The sequence below is a fragment of the Marmota marmota genome, unplaced genomic scaffold (genome assembly GCF_001458135.2).
Source record: "Marmota marmota marmota unplaced genomic scaffold, marMar, whole genome shotgun sequence".
Taxonomy (NCBI): domain Eukaryota; kingdom Metazoa; phylum Chordata; class Mammalia; order Rodentia; family Sciuridae; genus Marmota; species Marmota marmota.
The window spans coordinates 80221765-80242969 of NW_026000026.1; the positions used below are offsets into that span (position 1 = coordinate 80221765).

Here is a 21205-nt window from a genome sequence, read left to right on the forward strand (position 1 = left end):
CTGTGATTTGTCCAGCTTGGGTCAAGACCTGCCCCTGGGCCAATCAATGAAGACCAGGGAGCAGGTATCTTTGATTTCATCTGGGGGCCCCTGAATTAAACAGAGAAGGGGAAGATGGGTACCCAGGAAACAGAGCAGGGCTGATAAACTCCTTTGCCTCCTACCTGTTGACAGGCACCGTTTCAGTAAAGATAGGAGTCAGGGATACATAGTGGCAAAATTCTAAGACAATTCTAAAATGTTTAAAGTGGCTTTCCTGCGGCTGGGCTGTGTTCTTGATAATGAATACCAATTATTAGCGAGATTACATTTTTGAAATAGAGATGCTGTATTGACTGTGGCTTGGGAACGTGCACTCGAGCCGCCGGCCATGTGTCTCTTCCTCTGTCGGCTCCTGTTGGATTCGAAATGCACGGAATGCTGTGAGCTGAAGCCCTGATTCTCCTTGCCAGTCATCCAAGGCATGCATCTAAGCCAATAAGTGGATATTCACAGGGGCCCAGGAAGTGGCAGGAGGTGATTTGTGCTGGAGACACAGTGTCCACTAAGGGCCATATCCTGCCCTCCAGAAGCTCATGGTCTGGTGGAAGAGAGATGAGTACACACTGGTTAGGCAGTATGTTAACCAGCTCAGGGCAGGAGTGGGAGCAATGTGTTAGGAACATATAGACCAAGGGACAACCAGTTCTATTTAGGGGGATCTGGAAAGATAATGTTGAGATATTGGGGTTTGAACTGGGCATGCACTTAGAGCATGCATAGGGTCCACCAGCAGGCTCTGGAGTTGGCAGGTGGCAGGGTGTGACAGGAAGTGTGAGGGGCCAATGGTGAATTTCATTCATTATGTATTTAGTGAGCATCTACTATATGTCAGGCTTTGGGCTAAGGGCCTGCTTAGATTAGGAAGAGCATTTGGGACAGGAGTCAGAAAGTCTTGAATGCTATTCTACTGTTTTTCCAATAAAATTAAATTGAGATAAAAATGTGGGTTTTAATTGCTTCTCCATAGGAGGAATCCATGTCTTTCTTACTCAGGTCATGTGTCTCAGGAAAGAAGAAGTGGAGCAAGTGTTCTGACACCCTAATTCCTGAGTTCATAATTCTACTGAAGTTCCAGAAAAAATGGAGAAGAAGCCCTTTGGGTGACTCTCCCAGGGGCTGTTGCACAGGCGCACTGTGCTACCACCGTCCTAGCTGGGCTTTGCAGTGCAGGCCTAGAGCCACCATCTTGAGTGCTGCCCTCCCAGCTCTGGGTCTCTAGAGGGACTCTGGGGAAGGGTGATCACTGGCGTCTGAAGTGTCTTTCATGCACTAAGTCGAATGACCTTGGCCTGAATCACTGAGGGTTATGTAAGATTAGGTAACCACTTAGTCAAAAATAGCTTTCATGCTGACTCCAGCCCACAGGACAGCATCCAAGGGAAGGGGACACAGATGAGCCAGAGCTGAGCACGCACGGGGAAATTCCCTTCCTGGTCCTCACCACTGGAAAATCATTTGAGAGTGTTAGAGGGGACTTACAACTACTGACAGGTGATGTTCCATACTTCAAGCAGAAATATAGTTGTTTATTGAAGCACAGAAAACAAAAGAACATGAATATTGAAAGGTGCAGCAAACATTAGAATAAAAGTAAGAGAGCGCAATGTGATGGCACATGCCTGTAATCTCAGCTAATCAGGAGGCTGAGGCAGGAGGATTACAAGTTTGAGGCCAGCCTCAGCAACTTATAAATATCCTAAGCACCTTAGTGAGACCCCATCTCAAAATAAAAATATAAAGGGCTGGGGATGTAGTTCAGGGATGTGGTAAGGTGTCCACCACCACATTTTGATCTCAATTGTGTTTTATTGGAAAAACAGTAGATAGCATTCAAGACACTCTGGACTCCTGTCCCAAGTGCTCTTCCTAATCTAAGCAAGCCTTTAGCCCAAAGCCTGACATACAGTAGATGCTCACTAAATACATAATGAATGAAATTCACCATTGGCCCCTCACACTTCCTGCCATACCCCACCACCTGCCAACTCTAGCTCAGTACCCTCCCCCAAAAGTAAATAATTAAGGGGGTGCAGCAGGCAGAAACAATAAGGATTCAGGAGTTTTCAGATCTCGTACTACCACTGACTCTCTAAAGCCAGCTGCTTTCATTTATTCAGTCAACAACAAATCCTGAGCAGCTGTATGCCAAAATCTGTGCTAGCACTGGAGACACAAAAGGGAAAGATGCTATTGCTAACCTTGTGGAATTTGAACTTAGGGTAAGCTGCCTTGACCCCCATCCTAGTGATAATTTACATTTTCTGAGGACTTTCTCTGTGCCAGGCACTTTAAAGACTCTAGGCCCACATGGTGAACAAGCCAGGCAGTCTCTGGCCACATGTAGCTTGTAGTCTACAGGGAGAAACAGACCAAAATCTCAAATTTCATTGAAATAAAAATTCCCATAAAGGTTTGTGAAGGGCCCTTCCTGGTCTAAGAGGAAGTCATCTCTGTTGACTGGGGACTGTTGCCATCCTATTCAAAATTTCTGCCCAGTGACGGAGCATGCCAGGGCCCCTGTTTTCTCCCCTGGAAGTGACATTGGGGAAAAGCAATTTGAACATCCCTGCTGTTCAGAGTGGGTGTTGGTCTGATATTTTTGGAGGAAAATTTGGCAACATTCATCAAAGCTTTAAAAGTATGCCTCTCCTTTGACCTAATAAGTTAGCTTCTGGGAATTTATCCAAAGGAAATAATTGGATAAGTGCACAAAGATGTACATTACAAAGAAGCTCATTGCATCCTTCTTTCTGATAGTTAAAAATTTGAAATGACCAATATAGTTAATAATAAGAGATTGTTGAAACAAATTGTAGTATATTCAGTAAGTGATGTAAAATAATTTTGATCTCTATATTACTAACATGAAGATATGTGCATAAGTTTTTTTTTTTTTAAAAAAAGTTGGTTTAAAAGTTGTGTATACATTGGTATAGTTCAGTGATAGAGCTTTTGTCCATCCTGCACAAGGCCCCGGGCTTCAGCCCCAGCACCAAAAATAGGTAAGTAAGTAAATAAATAAATAAATAAATAAGATAAAATAAATTGTGGGTAACGGTACTATACAGAACAAAACACTCAGGAACAAATTGATTGATTATACTAGGGATTTGACCTAGGGGTGCTTAGCCACTGAGCTATATCCCCAGCCCTTTTGTTTTTTATTTTGAGAGATATTCTTGCTAAGTCTCGCTTAGGACATCATGAAGTTGCTAGGCTGGCCTTGAATCTGAGATCCTCTTTCCTCGGTTCCTTGATCTCCCAAATTGCTGGGATTACAGGAGTGTACCACCGCATTGGCTTTAGGAATAAATTTAACCAAGGAGATGCAGGCCCTGTTTATTAAAACTGAAAAAAAAAAGTGTTGAGCCTAGCATGTACAAGGTTAAAAAAGTTAGTGAACTGAGACCTTAATAGACATTGCTTATCCAAGGGCTAGGAGACTTATTTTGTTAAGATAGAAAAACTCCTTCAAATAACTTGCAGATTGAATATAAACTCTATCAAAATCCCTATGTCTTGCAGTTGCCATTTTGCCAAAGTGGATAACACTGATTATGAAGTTTGTTTGGAATTGCGAGGGATCTCAAATAGCCAAAACTGTTTTGAAAAAGAAGACCAAGACATGAAGACTCACACACTTCCCAATTTCAAAGATTACTACAAAGATATAGTAATCAAAATCATGTGGTACTGGTATAAGGATAGTCACACATAGATGAAAGGAATCAAATTAAGAGGCCAGAAATATACATACACGGGCTGGGGATATAGCTCAGTTGGTAGAGTGTTTATCTCCCATGTAAAAGGCCCTGGGATGAATCCCCAGCCTTGCTAAAAAAAAAAAACCAGAAAGAAAATACCTGTTCCTACTGATGGACAGAATTAAAGATGCCCTGTGTTTCTCCTTTACTAGCAAAGCAATAAAAACCTAAAAAAATAAAAAAAGAAAGAAATATACTTACACAATGATGGTCAATTGATTTTCAACCAGCTTACCAAGATCATTCAATGGGGGAAGGAACAGCTTCTTCAAGAAATAGTGCTAGAACAACTGGTTATGTACATACCAAAGGATAAAGCTGGACCTTACATCACACCATGTGCAAAAACTAATTCAAAATGAATACAGACCTAAATATAATACCTAAAACTATAAAGCTTTTAGGAGACAAATCTTCATAATCTTCAATTTGGCAACAGATTCTTAGACCAAAAGAAAAAGGAGCAATAGCAACAAAAATTGATAAATTGGGCTTCATCAAAATTGAAAATACGCCAGGCATGGTGTCATGTGCGTATAATCCCAAAGACAGGAGGGTCAAAAATTTGAGGTCAGCGTCAGCAGCTTAGTGAGATTCTTAGCAAGAACCTGTCTCAAAATAAAAAGGACTAGGGATAAAGTTCAGTAGTAAAGCACCACTGGGTTTAATCCCCAGTACAAATAATATACTACTAATAAAATAAAATAAAGAAAATAAAGGGCTGGGTGTGTACCTCAGTGGTAGAGGGTTTGGATTGTATGTGTGTGGCCCTGGGTTCAATCACCAAAACTGGAGTTGGGGGTGGGGAAGAGCGAGCAAAGACCATGAATAAATATTTCTCCAAAGAATTTATACAAATGGTCAACAAGCGCACGAGAAGATGCTGAATGCCATTAGCCATTAGGGAAATGCAATTCAAAGCCACAATAAGATGCTACTTCATACTCACTAGGATGGCGGTCGGAATGATACAAACAAACACAAGAAGGGAAAATAGCAAGTGTTGGTAAGGATGGTGAGAAATTGGAAGCCTCGTACATTGGTGGTGGGAGCACAGCCACACTGAGAATAGTTGGTGTTTCCTCAGTAAGCTAACCACACAATGGCCCTGCAATCCCACTCTAAGCACCAAAGAATTAAAAACAGGTGTTTAAATAAAAACGCATACATACATGTTAACGGCAGCACTCTTCACAACAGTTAAAAGGTGGAGATAATCCACATGTCCCTCAAATGATGAATGGATAAGTAGAATCTGGCACATCCATATTATGGAACATTGTTTGGCTAGAAAAGGGAATGAAGTGCTGTCATGCTATAACATGGATCACCCTTGAAAACATTAGGCTAAGTGAAAGAAGACATAAAAGGCCACATATTGCCTGCTGCATTTATATGCGAAGCCCTGTATACACAATCCATGGAGAGATTAGTGGTCACAATCAGTGGTTGCCAGGGACTGGGATGGAGGAAAAAGAGGAGTGACTCATGGGGTTTCCTTCTCGGGTGATAAAAATGTTCTAGAATAGATGGTGGTGACAGTTGTATGATACTGTGAATGTACTGAATGCCACTGAATTGTACACTTTAAAAAAGGGAAAAAAGCTGGGCATGATGGTGCACGACTGTCATCCCAGAGACTCAGGAGGCTGAGGCAGGAGAATCTCAAGTTCAAAGCCAGCCTCAGCAATGGCAAGGCTCTAGGCAACTCGGTGAGACTCTGTCTCTAAATAAAATACAAAATAGGGTTGGGGATGTGGCTCAGAGGTTGAGTGCACCCTAGTTCAATCCCTGGTACCCTCCCCCCAAAATGGTGAAAAAAATGTGGATATTCCAGAAAAATGACTGGAACAATAAACTATAAACTATTAGCAACTATTTGGGGGTAAACAGTAGTTGTGACTTTTTACTCTCTCCTTTTTTCTTTTTGTACTACCTGAAAACTTTATAATAAGCATCTTTTTCATTAATAATAAGAGTGAAAAAACACAATAAGCTGGTTTTATTTTAGAAATCAGGAAGGAAAAGACAGAAGAAAGGAATGGAAGAAAGGGAGGGAAATCCCTGACCTCACCCCCTCTTCTCTCCTCCACTTGGAGATGTACTCAGGTTTGCATCAGGATGGGAGCTGGGAGGGTTTCTAGATAGGGCCTTCAGGCCAGGGATGGGGTCACCAGCCAACAGAACTTTTTGTGTGTTCCATGGAAGATCCTCAAGGCATATTGTGTAAAAACAAAATTTAAGAGTACCACAATTAAGTGTGATGCACACCACATACACACACACACACACACAATCACTAAAGGGGGCACACACATATGTTTGCAGATGCAAAGAGACTCTGCCAAAATGAGTAAAAACTAGCAAGAATGTTTTTTACCAAGGAAGGCAACTGGGTAGTTGGGAAACGGAGAGGGAGAGAAATAGACTTTTCCCTGTATAAACCATCTCTCTGCCTTTTGACTTGGTAGTACGAATTTAGTACTTTCCAAGGGATATATTTTTTCCTGCATTATGTTGTAAAGCAAGTTTCTGAATCATAAGATCAAAGATATTTAAGGGAAATATATTACTTTTTTTTTTTTTGGTTTCTGTCCTGTTTTGTATTTACCACATTTTTATAACAATTGACATTACTTGACAGGTAAAAACAGCAAACATTTCTTAGCACACTGGAACAACCAGAAGTGTTTAAAGTAAAAACAAAATGTTCCTTCCAGCTTACGTTCAAATGGAAAAGATATTTATTAGAAAAAGTATTTTAAAATAAATATAGGCATCACAGAAATAAATTTTCTATAATGTGTCTATTATTTTATGTTGGAAAAGGTCCCTGATTAACGGAGCTTTAAACATAAAGCTAGGAGTTTGGAGCAGCTGGTAAAGCAGTGATAGCCTGACCTTGACCTTCATGGAGTCCCCTCTGGCCCTGCTCTCTGCAGCCTCCTTGGCACAGACCCTGGGCCCTGCCTGTCCCGCTGCCCTCATGGGCCCTGTGCGGACTGCCAGGTCCAGCCCTCAGGACTCCCTGGGCAGAGGCAGGGCGGGACAAGGGCAGGGGGCTTTCAGATTTCTGCTGGGGGTGCAAGGGCTATTTTGAAGCTCTGTTTATTTAGCAAACATTGTATTTTCACTTTGATAATATATTATAGTCCAATAAAAATAAAATTTTCAAAAGAAATTGTTATTCATGGTTTATGTTGGGTTGAGCAAACATTATTTGTCCATGTTAAGGAAGGGGTTGGACAGGTGGGGGGAGCCAGATGGAGGTGGAGAAGTGGGCCAGCTCCTGAGTCACCCTCTCTGGCCCCATGATGTGCATGCAGTGAGGTTTGACTGCCCAACCCCTCCCTAGAGGAATGAGGGAAGCACAACCTCCCAGCCTCTTGGGCCCAGTGGTGCCATTGGAAGACCTCCTGTGGCTGCCCCAGGATCTGGGATTCGGAACCTTTCCCCATCTTGGCTTCTCTGCTCTGTTATTCCCTGCACATGTCAGAGGTGACACTAGGTCAATGAAAGTGGGCCAGTCAGGAACTTGCCAAGGTCTTTGGGGGCTGCTCCAGCCAGGCCCTTACTGCTCCCAGTAGCTCTTCTGCTGCCTGGAATCCTCCCCCACTCTCTGAACCATCCTTTTGCATTATCAATTCTCCATTTCTATTTTAATTAATTAATTAATTTGGTACTGAGGATTAAACCCAGGGGTACTTTACCACTAAGCTACATCCCCAGGCCTTTGTTAATTTTTTAAATTTTGAGACAGGTTCTCACTAAGTTGTTGAGGGTCTTAATAAGTTGCCAAGGCTCTTACTAAATTGCCAAGGCTGGCCTCGAACTTGGAATCCTCCTGTCTCAGGCTTCTGGGATTAGAGGCATGTATCACCACGCCTGGCATGCATTCCCATTATAAAACAACAAAAAAAGTTCATATCCCCCCTCTGAATTTCTACTGTATTTCTACTGTTAAAAGTAGACATAACCCATCTCACTCCCCACCAAAGAAGTCACACAAATGCCAGGCATGGTGGCAACACGGGAGGCTGAGATAGGAGGATTCCAAGTTCAAGGCCAGCCTCCACAACTTAGTGAGATCTTCTCAAAATAAAAAATATAAAGAGCTGGAGATGTAGCTCATTGGTGGAGAGCCCCTGGGTTCCATCTACTGTACCTCCAAAAGTCATACAACCTAGGAGAAGCTCCATAGTATTTTCGAAAATTTCATTGAAGTCTTTAAAAATAAATCAGGTTTTTTTTATCTACTTGTGACATTTCATACATTAATTTTGATCCTTTTAAAAGCATCTTAACAGAAACCTATTTTTCATGCTGCTAACAGTATGGCTTTGATGTGTTTTTAGCTATGTAATCTTGGTCAACCTCTCTGTGTGCTAGTTTCCTTATCTGTAGAATGGGATATAACACCAGTATCTACTTTATGGGACTCCTGAAAGGATTCAGTGAGATAATGCAGGTAAAATGCTTTTGCCAACAATCTGATGCAATAAACGCTAGCAATCCGTACGTTGCTAACATAGACATTTCATTTTGCTGCTAGCACAAATAAGGCCACATGAACCACCACTTTGTCTAGAGCCTTGTCCAGATTGAAATTCATTCCTTATACCAGTTTTCCAGAAATGAAAATGCTGCAGCAAAGGGGTCCGGATCTCTTTAAAGTTCTTGATCCAGATGACTATTGACACTCCTGTGAGGAGAAGGAGAATTCTGTTTTAAGTGTAAATCTGTTGTCTGGGGGCAGGAAATGGAGTCTCTTTCCCTCCAGCGTACACAACTCTAATGAGTATGAAGTTAGAGGGCTTCCCTCTCCAAGCAAACCCGAGTGTGATAAGGCCTCTTGACATCATACCGGTATTTGCTGGAATAACCCTGAGAATGGAGTTTCACTCTGTCAAACTAGAGCAAGGATCTCGCCCAAGGTGTGGTGAGCAGTAATCAATGGCTAATGGCTGGAGCTGACTTTTGTCCTCTTGGTCATAAAAGACCTTTGAATTGCTTGGCCACTTTTAAATTTCTCAGGAAAAGTGATAACATAAGGGCCAAAGTTCATACCAGTTGGCAGGGCTGCCTCTCCCCAGCACACACGAGGCTGGAGGGAGAGGAGATGACCACAGTCCCATGAGTGTTGGGCTGGGCTCATTGGGATTGGAGTCACTGGGGTAGGAGATGTTTTCCTATTGATTCTCCTGCATATCACGCCACAGAACATATCGCCATGCTTTGTTTAGCTACCAGTCCCACAAAACTGAAGAGTGTTAAACTTGACACATGGTAGACAGAGGACTCAGAGGACTCGGTCAGCCCTGATGTGAAGGACACAGATCAAAACCACGCTTGTCGCTCCCGGATTGCTACCCAACCTCCCCTCTACATTTCCCAGAATGACTGAATCAAACCTTCCAGTCCCTGAGTCTGGACATCTGCATTTCATCCAGCTCTTCAGAAGATCTTATCATCTAGCCAGCTTAGGCAGGGAATATACTGACCTATACATCTGAATATCAGCTCGGCTCTCCTCTGTGCTCAGATAAGGTCCTCAGCTCCTACACTTCAGACTCAAGCTTCAGCTCTTAGGCTGCAGTCCACCTGTGCAGATCCCCCTCCAGCTCTTACCAGCACCACTCACCACCCCTGCAGCCATTCTGAGCAGTGCCTGTGCCTGGACAGGCTATGGGCCTTTAGAGAGCCACCTTGTTCTTCCTGTTCTGTGAACTTGAACTCCTTCCCGACACTAATGCTCCAACTCCACAAATAATTTCCACATATTTGTGAATCTCCCAAATTTCTGTCATTCATTTTGAATTTCACTCCATTGTTACCAGGGAACATACTTTGTATGGTTTCAGCCCTTTTAAATTTACTGAAATTTGTTTTCTGACCTAGCACAGGGTCTAGCCTGGAGAATGTCCTGTGTACACTAGACAAGAATGTATGTTCTACTTTGGTTAATTGGAGTGGTCGAGAGATGTTTATGAGGTCGAGCTGGTTTATAGCATTGTTCAAGATTTCTGTTTCCTTGTTGCTCTTCCGTGCCTCATATAACTTTATCTCTTTGATGGAATAGAAAACAAATGCTTCTATGAAAATCGATTTCACCGCCCTTTAGAGATTCAGTTTGGGAGTCCTAACTATCAAGTTTGACTATCTGCACAAACTTAATCACTTTTATGATCCCTGGGTTCACCTAGCATATGAAATATTGGTTAAGGCTTAGAATGCAAAATCTCAATGAAAGGAGGACTCCCCTACTTGATGCTCTCTGGGCATGTGATTCCAAAGGGAGGTTCTAGATAAGCCAACACTGGATCCACTCATCCGTCCATCCATTCTTCTTGCTTCTATCCACTGTTCACCTTCCCGTCCCTCCTCCCTTTTCTCACTACCTCCTTTCATTTTCTCCCATTATTCCTTCCTTTCTGTCCTCTATCTACTCTTCCACCCATTTTCAGCAATAAAATATCAGACAGAACTCACTACCTGAAATGCCCGAGCTCAAGGTGTTGGAAAAAGTCTTGTGGTGGTGAATTGGAGTGAAGAACCCTGATTTCAAACCTTCATTTCCCACCCAGGAATCTGCAGAGTGTCTAATGTGCTCCTTCACTCACAAACTCTTATAAAATACCTGTTATGAGCCAGATATGGTGCTTGGCATTCATTGGGAGTGAATAAGACCTGGTCTTATTTTCAGGGTCAGAAACAGATAGATAGTCCAAAAGCACCATGGTATGGTGGTAAATGCTCCATTGAGCCTTGAAGGATGAGTTTTGTTGTTGTTGTTGTTTTGTTTTGAGAATCAACCGAGCAATAGCATATGAGATTGTGAAAATGTAAAAATATCACAGAGAAGGAATGATGTTTATTATTAAGGTACTCTGGTAAAAATGGTTTCCTCGAATAACTGGCCAGTGTAGGAAAGGTCTTTGTCAGAAGCATTAGCAAACCTCCATGCAGGCTTTAAGACTGTAAGACAAGGTTGCTATGGTGGGAGTCAGGAACCCCCAAAGCCATGAGCCAAGGAAGGGGAGTTCTTCAGAGCCTGGACTTTGTTGTCAGACTCACTGGGCTTCTTCTAGTCACTTGTTGTCCTTGTACTCACCTGTGGAATGGGAATGATAATGCAAGAGGATTAAGTGAGATGGAAGTTGTTGGAGTTGGTAGCTCATAGAAAGTGTTCTGTAAATTCCAGTTGCTACGGTCATGGGAAAGGAATTCAGAAACAGGTGCTTCAAGGTGGCATGGATTTATGTTTTCCTCCTGAAAATATGCTTTTTATCTGCCACCAAGAAACCAGATATAAAGACCGGTGCAGTGGCATACACCTGTGATCCCAGTGATTTAGGAGGCTGAGGCAGGAGGATTGCAAGTTCAAAGCCAGCCTCAGCAAAAGCGAGGCACTAAGCAACTAATTGAGACCCTATCTCTAAATAAATATAAATAGGGCTGGAGATGTGGCTCAGTGGGTGAGTGCCTCTGAGTTTAACTCCTGGTACACCCCCTCCCCACCAAAAAAAGAAACCAGATATATAACCTTGAAGAAATGACTTGGTTTTTCTTAGCCTTTATTCTTTCTTTTTAGTGAAATCTCTTAATATTATCATGAGAAAAGCAGGATCTTTGAAAATTATGACATATTTCATTATCTCAGTATTGTTCGTCATGGAGATGTAGGAGACTGGAAATGGCCTACATGTCCAAAACGAGGAGAGTGTTAAATGAATAATAGGATTTCTCTCAATGAACTTGTGAGCAGTGAAGAATTAAAGTCCCATGAAAACTAATATTTTTTTCCTCTTATTCAGTGATGAGTCCCTCATCGCCCAAAACAATGCCCACCATTTAACGCTCAGCATTTATCAAAGGACTGAATGGGTAAGTGAGGAACAATTAACTTCCAAGGGGCATCCCGCCTGGCTGTTGTTTTGCTGCATGGGGTAGAAGTAGAATGGAATAACTGGGGGTTGTTTGGGGAGGTTAGGGTGGGGAGCAAGGAACTCAGACCTTAGAGAAATAGCTAATGAGTGGGATGTTTACAGGTGCTTATTGGATGGTGACCATTTTAACTCTTTCCCCTGTGGCCCACAAAGTGTCCAGTAAATACACAGCGCCTGGCAGCTCTTTGGGACTGGATCTATGTCTTTGGAGGGTGAAATGAAATACAGAGACTGGCCTCAACTGGAGAATACCCAGGGGCATCCAATCACATCAAGTGTCATTTAATGATGCGGAAAGATGTTGACAATATATTGTTAAAAGAAAATAATCGGGTACAGAAGAGGATATGCAATTGCAATCCCATTTTGGTTAAAATAGAAAAACATCTGCTCATGTCTGGATTGTAAGATTGAGGTTTTTTTTCTTTCTTTTTGATTATTCATGCTTTATACTTTTCTTTAATCAACATCTACTGCTTGTGTGAATCTGAAAATAATGTGAAATGTTGGATGAGCTTGAGCTGTCCTTATTGGGTTTGACTAGCTGCTAAAGAAATTGAGCTTGAGGTCAACCCACATTGTCAAGGTAAAGCCAAGGCAGAGTGACCCATTGATTTATGGCCAGTTCAGTGACCTTTCCACTTGACCAGGAAGAAAACACTTCCCAGTAGTGTTTACAGTGCCTCAGACACAGAGCATCAGAGAGATCTGAGACACTGGGCCAGGCCTTCTCCTCCTCGATCCTTTTTTCTAGATTCCAGAGAACATGCATCCTCTAGGAGAGTCTCCACGGTTCTAAGTGCATTCCCTCTTGTCCCGTTTCAAAGGACACTCACCAGACTTTCTTTTGCACTTCAGGTCAGTAACATGACCCTCTGGGTAGAGAGTCTTGTCAGCTCCTCTGGGCAGAGAATCTTGTCAGCAGGATGGGCTGTGAAGCCTCCTGCAGATGAGCCGGTAATAATCTCTGACTCATATCTGCAGATAACAATTTTCTTAAAGGTGTCTGTTGAGTGATAAGAGCACACAGAGAGACAGAGTCAGAGAGCAACATAGTGAGAAGCATAAAATCACAGCCCTGGAACTGAAAGGTCCTCGAGAGATCACCCATCTCATGGCTGGATAATCTGGGGAAACTGAGATTTGGGCTATATAGAAAGGGCCAGAATCCAGGGTGGTTTGCTCCCTAAACATCTCTCAGTTCCATTCTTTCCTGTCCCTTCTTCGACTCCAGCCCACAGGGATACAACAATACCCACTAGCTGATCTTTTAATCCATTGTCTGTCACAGAGGGCCCTGTGAGCCAGGTTGAAGAATTTGGACTTCAGTTTGGGGTAGTGAGACATCATGAAAGAATTTTTAGGCAGGAGACCAATAAGGTCAGAGCTGAATTTCAGTTGGTAGTGTTAGTTTTTAGATTTTAGTCATCACTGAGAATGTGTAGTAATAGTATTTGTGAGTTTCCTGTGGCATTTCCATAATGATTAATAATATAGAACACCTTTCCACTTGCTTTGGCAATTCATATAAACTAGATATAACTTTAGCCGGGTGCAGTGGTGCAGGCCTGCAATCCCAGTGGCTCGGGAGGCTGAGGCAAGAGGATCATAGTTCAAGGCCAGCCTCAGCAATTTAGTGATACCCTAAGCAACTCAGTGAGACCCTGTCTATTAATAAAATACAAAAAAAAGGTGTGTGTGTGTAGGGGTGCTGGGGATGTGGCTCAGTGGTTAAGTGCCCCTGGGTTCAATCCCTGGTACCAAGCAGGGATTGCTACATTGTGGAATTGCTACAGGCATCAAATAAACACACAAATAAAAAAACTAGACATAACTTTAAGGCAATCATTTCTGCTGTTTGAAATAGCTAAGATCTGTTTATTGACTCATTTCAGTTTAAAAATATTCAGTGATCCCTTACTCTGTGTCAATCACTGTGAGATCTGATGTACCCAAGATGATGAAGAGCTAGCCCTGGCCTTGATCCGTTTGCAGACTTGTTTGGGGTGACAGATACTTAAAAAAGAAAAATTTCTCTCTCAAGGTGTTGGTGCTCAATAGAACTAAGCCCAAGGTACAGAGAGGAATGAGGAGGAGCACTCTCCCCAGCAGGGTGACAGTGGCTGGTAGAGGTTGGGGAGTATTCAGAGGTACTTCCACCCTGGCTCTGACTGTGACATCACAGAGCTGTGGACATGAGGTCATTCATTCTTCACACACTCACTGAACTCTTTCTGTGGTCCAGACCTGTGCTGACCCAGAAGGCAACCATGAACCACGCAGACCTGTCCCTGTCTAAAGGATCCTACTTGAGAGCTACAAGTTCACTTCCTTTCCTCATGGCAAGTGTGCTGGGCATGGTGGTGCACACCTGTAATCAGTTCAGGAGGCTGAGGCAGGAGGATCACGAGTTCAAAGCCAGCCTCAGCAATGGCGAGGCACTAAGCAACTCAGTGAGACCCTGTGTCTAAATAAAATACAAAAAATAGGGCTGGGGATATGGCTCAGTGGTCAAGTGCCTGAGTTCAATCCCCAGTACCCAAAACAACAACAACAACAAAAACTATCATTTCTGCTGTTTGAAACGTCTAAGATTTGCTAAGTGATTAGAAAACATCAAAACAGATTTATGCTAATTGTAAAGGTTATGTAAGTTTCCACTGATTCTTCATTATGATGGCTTCATTTGATACATATGTATTTACTGCGTACTTGGTTATTTCCAGTGGTTACTTCACTCAGTCCACATGATTGGTGAGAGAGGTTGGGCTTGCTACTGTCTGAAAGTGAGAGACCTGCGGGGGTCGTGACTCAGTGGTAGAGCACTTGCCTAGCACATATGAGGCACTGGGTTCGATTCTCAGCACTACATTAAATTAATTAATTAATTAATTAATTAAAGGTATTGAGTCCATCTACAACTAAAAAAAAAAAAAGAAAGAAAAGAAAGAAAGTGAGAGTATACTAGAAATACGGCCCAAAGCAGTTTAAAAGTAGAACCATTCTTTGAATCTGTATCTTGGGAATCTTGCTACTTTGAATAGAATTTGAGTACAATTGGCATATTTTTTGTATGATTTTAGGATTAAAGTACTGATGATAATCAGTTAAAATTAAGGTCCCAGGGCCAGGCGTTTCCAAATATCTTCCCAAATCCCTCATTCAGCCTGGGAGGCTAGCTTGAGGCCAGTGGCATGGGCGGCACAGTGAGGCTGAACCAAGTCCAGGTTTTCTGACCCGGCACTGTTGCTTGGTGAGAATGCGGCCTCTGGTTGCTCACTAACTTGCACGATCATCCCTGTTCACCTATTCAGTCCACAGACATTTGGCACAGTGAGTACTGCTGTAGGCCCAGGTGAGGGTTTCTGGGAGAAGACACTCCAGAGCTCTGAGCTCAAATCTCAGCTCTGCCTCTTCCAAGCTGAATGACTTGGCAAGCAGTTTAAACTCTCAAAGTATCATTTCCTTATCTGTGAAATGGAGCTAATAACAGAATTGACATTGTAAAATTGCTACAGGCATCAAAGAACAAATGCATGGAGGGGCTGGGGTTGTAGTAGAGTGCTCGCCTAGCATGCATGAGGCACTGGGTTCGATCCTCAGCACCATATAAATGTAAAATAAGGAACTATGTAATGTTTTGAACAGCCAACAATAAAAAATTAAAAAATAAAAAAAAATAAATAAAATAAAATAAAATAAGGATATTGTATTCATCTAAAAAACCTTAAGAATAAATATTAAAAAAAAAAAGAACAAATGCATGGAAAACCTTCCCCTCCGGCTCAGGATTTTGCTATTTATTGAATAAAGGAAGGAATGCAAACACTTACTTCCCTGCTGGGCCCATAATAGCACTGGACAAATTACATAATGACCAGTTTTTCTATTTAATAATTGCACTTAAATTATTTTTATGAAGATCAAATTAAAGTAAATTTTGGTAGGGAACATTTTCTCTAAAATCTGAACTCAAATACAATGTTTTTATCTTTTTATTCCCATTTGGAAATTGCATTACGATGATTTATTAATAAGAACTTGCAGTCAGCATTAAGGAAATCCTAAAGGTAAATTCTTATATAAAGCCGACTACTCAAACCCACTGACAGTTTTATTTCTTCACATTGCTTTCCAACATTTAACCAGACTTTTGTGTTACCCTTCCTTCCTTCCTTCCTTCCTTCCTCTCCTCCTCCTCCTCCTTCTTTTTCTTTTCTTTTTTTTTGGTATTGGGGATAGACCCCAGGGACACTTTCATCACTGAGCAACATCTCCAGCCCTTTTTATTTATTATTTTGAGACAGGGTCTTGATAAGTTGCTTTAGAGTCTCACTAAGTTACTGAAGCTGGCCTTGAACTTGTGATCCTCATGCTTTAGCCTCCCTAGTCCTTGGTATTACAGGTATGTGCCACTATGCCCAACTTGTGTTACTCTTCTTTTTAAAAATTTATTATTTTACTTCAATTATTCAATAAATTAAGTTGCTGCATTAACTGTATGCTTGGGATTTCTAATGGTTCCATATGATTCTACTCAGTGAAATCCATCAGTAACATGGAAACTTAACTCATGAAGGAAATCGCGTCACATTCTCATCCATCCCTCAGTATGCTCAGGCTATTGATTCCAGGGCCCATTGAGGGTACCAAAATCCAAAGATGCTCAAATTCCTCTTATAAAATGACACTGTGTTTGCATATACCCTATGCACATCTTCTCATATACTTTAAATCACGTCTTGATTACTTATGATACCCAGTACGATGTTAAAACTATGTAGGTAGTTGTTGTACTGTATGGTCAAGGGAATCATGATAAGAAAAAAGTCTGTATGTGTTCCATACATGTACAATTTTTCCCCTGACTATTTCCTGACATTTTCAATCCATGGTTGGTTGAATCCCTGGAAGGTTGAATCTGGGAATAGGGAACCTGTGGATACAGAATCTGTAGCTCCCGAGGTCCAGCTATATCTTAGATAATCCACAAAATCACTAAATATTTACTATGAGGCCTTTGAGCATCAGCACAATTCTATAAGGTAAGTACTAAAATCATCCCGTTTTACAGATGAAGCAACTAAGGCTCAGATTACTCTATTAACTTGCCAAAATTCATACAGCCAGTCCTTTACTTATCTAAGGCTCTATAACAAATTGCTCCCCAAAAATAGTGGCTTCAAAGCTGCAACAACCACTTACTTCTTCATGATCCCACAATTTGGACAGGCTTGGTGGAGCTGGCTCGTCTCTGCTGCCCAGGGTTCCAACCTGTGTATTTGTATCATGGCTGGAGGATCCAAGACGGTTCACTGGATGCCTGGTGCCTCAGCAAGGGAGGCTGAAATGGCCCAGGGCTGGCTGGGTTTCTGTCCCTGTGAGGTTTCTCATCTTCCAGGTTTTCTTTTTTCTTTTCCTTCCACGTGTTCGGTGTGCAGCAGATTAGCTGGATTTCTTTCCATGGTGGCTGGCTTCCTAGAGAGCAAAATCAGAACTTCCCAGGCATCCTAAAAACCAGCCCGAGAATTGGCACAACATCCTTTCTGCTGCATCCTTTTGGTCAAAGTCCAGAGGGAAATAGACCCCTACCCTTGGTGCCAGGAGGATGGATGGGACTGGAGGCTGACACCCTCCCACTGGCAGAACGGGGCCTCCAACACCTGATTGACACAGGGCTCTGAACTCAGTCCTCCTGCCCACTCACCTCAGGGAGCATTTTTGCCTAGTTAGCGCTCTCTCTTCTTTTCCCTCATTCTTTGGGGTGAATTCCTAAGAACAGGGAGACCTGGTCAAAGGGCAGGGACGCTGTTGGGCTGGTGCTGAGATAAGACTTCTGTAGAGCAAACCCTCTGTAAGTACTGAGTTAGCTAAGTCTTTTTTTTTCACCTCGTCCTTCCTCTTTACAAAGGAGATGTGGGTTTAATTTTATTCATTCTATTGTTGCCTCTGCTGTAGTGGAGGGAATCTTGGCTCCTGCTATGAACAGCCTCTTCACGACTTCTGGGCAACAATAAAGTCAGCAAAGAGGCGTGATGTTCAGCCGCTCCAAGAGCTATGCAGGACAGTGCTCCCTGTGGATCAGGCGCACGTGGGGAAAGTAATTTGCTGAACTTGACTTTTCTCAGAACTCGGGATATAGTGGAAGGAATGCAGTGGCTTAGACTTGCCAGTGTGCAGTCCTCCTTCTGAAATGTAAGCACATGTCTTTGCTTGCTGTCCCTCCTTATATCTGTCATCCCACGTCTTGTCCAGTTTAGTATTTGTCCAGAGCAAAAGCCTCCTCGTGTAGGATAATAAATTATATGATCGTTCTCACTGTCTCTGGAACTTGGGCAAGTCATTTCTCCCAGAGTGTCAGTTTCCTCATCTGTACAATGGGCCTGGCTCTCTGCTTCCTAGAGATGTGGATGACTCTTCATTAACGGCATTTCAATGAGGCAACAGTTGTCTTGGGCCTTGGTGGGTACCATAGGATATAAAGGTTCCCGATCCTCCTCCTTCTCTGGTCTTACAAGTAAATAAATAACCAGGATCATCTGAGATACTTAATTTATATCAGGTTGCCAGGTAAGGCCTCTCGGAAATGAGACTTGGAAAAGGCATGAGGATGAGAGCAGGCTAGAGGGGAGTTGAGGGAGAGCTTCTGAGGTCAAGGAAACAGCAGGTGCAAAGGCCATGAGGCAGCAGAAAATTCACTGTAAATAACAGAATGGAGGTCAGGTGCGGTGGTACACACCTATCATCCCAGTGGCTCAGGAGGCTGAGGCAGGAGAAGCACGAGTTCAAAGCCAGCCTCAGCAAAAGCAAGGCAGCAAGCAACTCAGTGAGACCCTGTCTCTAAAATATATATATATATATAAAATAGGACTGGGGATGTGGCTCAGTGGTTGAGTGCCCCTGAGTTCAATCCCCAAGAACCCTCACCAAAAAAAAAAAAAATGAAACAGAATGGATTTTATGAATAGCGTTATGCTCTTTAACTGTGAAGAGCCCTGTGTTAATTATCCTACTAGAGGGCTTTAAAATGCTTGCACCTCCTTTATCTTAAATGAGCCTCAAAATAACTGCAAAAAGATAGGGGACATAGGGCATATTAGTATTATTAATCCTGCTATGGAACAACAAACATTTTGGGGGGGGTACTGGTGATTGAACCCAGGGTACTCAACCATTGAGCAATATCTTCAGCCCTTTTCTTATATTTTATTTAGAGACATGGTCTCACTAAATTGCTGAGGCTGGCTTTGAACTAGAGATCCTCCTGCCTCAGCTTCCCAAGCCACTGAGATTACAGGCATGTGACACTGTGCCTGGGTGGAACAAAAAATTCTTATGAATTGTCCATGCATATTTTTCCAAAATGGTCCCACTGTACTTTTATACTTAAATTTAACTTGATATATCTCCATTATCTTTTATTGCATTTGGTGATTGGAATCTTTTGGGAACCAGAGACATCTTTATACGTATCTTTCTATTATGATATTTAATTCTGCCATTAAATTCTCATGTGCACTGTTTTGGGATCCATATTTGTAAGATATATTGGTTTATAGTTCTTTTTTCTTGTGGTGTTTTTGTCTAGTTTTGGTAACAAAGCAAATACTGCCTTCAGAGAATGAGGTAGCAAATGTTCCCTCCTCTTTGACTTTTTTGGATGAGGTTGTAAAGAGTTGGTATTAATTTTGTAAATGTTTGATAGATTCCCAGTGGAGCCATCTGGGTCTGGGTTTTTCTTTGTGGTTGTGTTCTGATTACTAGTTCAAGCTCTTGTTTAAGGCCTATTCAGAGTTTCTATTTCTACTTGAGTAAGTTAGAATAGTCTGTATTTTTGTAAGAATCTGTCCATTTTTTCTGGGTTTTCTAAATTATTGCTATGAACCTTTCTATTTCAGTAAGATCGGTAATTATGTCCCCTCTCCTATTTCTTATTTTAGCAATATGAGTCTCCTCTTTCTTTTTCACTAAAGTTTTGTTTGTGGTACTGGAGATTTTACCACAAACTACATCCCCAACCCTTTAATTTTTTTTTTAAACTTTTGAGATATGGTCTTGCTAAGTTGCTTGGGGCCTTGTTAAATTGCTGAGGCCAGCCTCTCCTGGCCATCCTCTTGCCTTAGCCTCCCAAATTGCTGGGATTACAGATATGTGTCACCATCCCCAGCACAGACTAAATTTGTATTGATCTGGTTGATCTGTTCAAAGGAGCAATTATTGGTTTTATTGGTTAATGTTGGCTCAAATTTTTATTATTTCCTTCCTTTTCTCACTTTAGGTTGAGTTTGCTCTTCTTCTGGTGTCTTAAGATGGAGGGTTACATTATCAACCTGAGATCTTTCTTCTTCTTTAATATAAGCATTTCAGGATACACATTTTCTCCTGTCATGTACACTATTGGAATGTGTGTGGGGGTCTTATTATACCCTCACCATTTACCTTGAAGGGGCTGGAGTGAGACAGCCAGGTACAGATGCAGGGAGCCATGGCTGAACCTGGTACTGCTACTGGCTGAATGGCCTCTGGTGAGTCCTGGCCCTCTTCAGTCTTAGCTGGTCTTATCTTTAAATGAAGAGGCTGTACTGAAGCATTTCCAGGAGCTTTGCAGTCAAGCTGGCTTGGAGGGAGCTCCCATCCAGCTCTTCTCTATCTTTGGAGTGGACATCTGCTGTTTCTGCTGGCTCAGCACCTTTCTCCTCCTCTGGCAAAGGCACCTGCTTTCTCTTTGGGGAGATACCCACCTCCTACATTATATACAGACTTTTTTTTTTTTTTTTGCCGTGGGCTGCTCTGATCTCTCTGGTAGTTTATTTTTTATTTGTTCTTATTTTGGGTGGGGGGTACTGGGGATTGAACTCAGGGGCACTCGACCACTGAGCCACATCCCTGGCTCTATGTTGTATTTTATGTAGAGACAGAGTCTCACTGAGTTTTCAGCACCTCACTGTTGCTAAGGCTGACTTTAAACTTGTGATCTTCCTGCCTCAGCCTCTTGAGCAGCTGAGATTACAGGTATTTGTTATTTTTAGTTTTATATGACAGTAGAATGTATTTTGACATACACAAATGTATTTTGACATATACATGGAGTATAACTTCCCATTCTTGTGGTTGTCCATAATGTGGAGTTATACTGGTCGTGTGTTCATATATGGACACAGGAAGGTTATATCAGGTTCATTCTACTGTCTTCCCCCTCTGGTAGTTTATGAGAACCTATGGACTCTCTTTAGATTGATGTTTTTGAAAGTGTAATATATATGGCATATGGTCTAAAAGAAAGCAATTGTCAAATTATTAGATATCAAATTCTTAGCCATCAAATTGATAGAACGAAAAATTTATATATAAAAAATCTATGTAATTCTTTACTAACACATTAACACATTAAATCTAGTTGGTCTAATGATATTTTGAGAGATCTGTAACAACTGCAATGCAATATGAAATATC

At 42.0% G+C, this 21205-nt stretch overlaps 1 long non-coding RNA gene across 1 annotated transcript; it reads right to left on the reverse strand.

Moving 5' to 3' along the window:
* Nucleotides 1-9777: 9777 nt before the first annotated feature.
* Nucleotides 9778-17696, reverse strand: LOC125619194. The gene is made up of 3 exons (XR_007350706.1): nucleotides 16958-17696; nucleotides 12589-12758; nucleotides 9778-10917 (listed from the first exon to the last, which is right to left on the reverse strand). It is a non-coding gene; the product is annotated as an uncharacterized LOC125619194 (long non-coding RNA).
* Between the last annotated feature and the right edge of the window lie 3509 nt (nucleotides 17697-21205).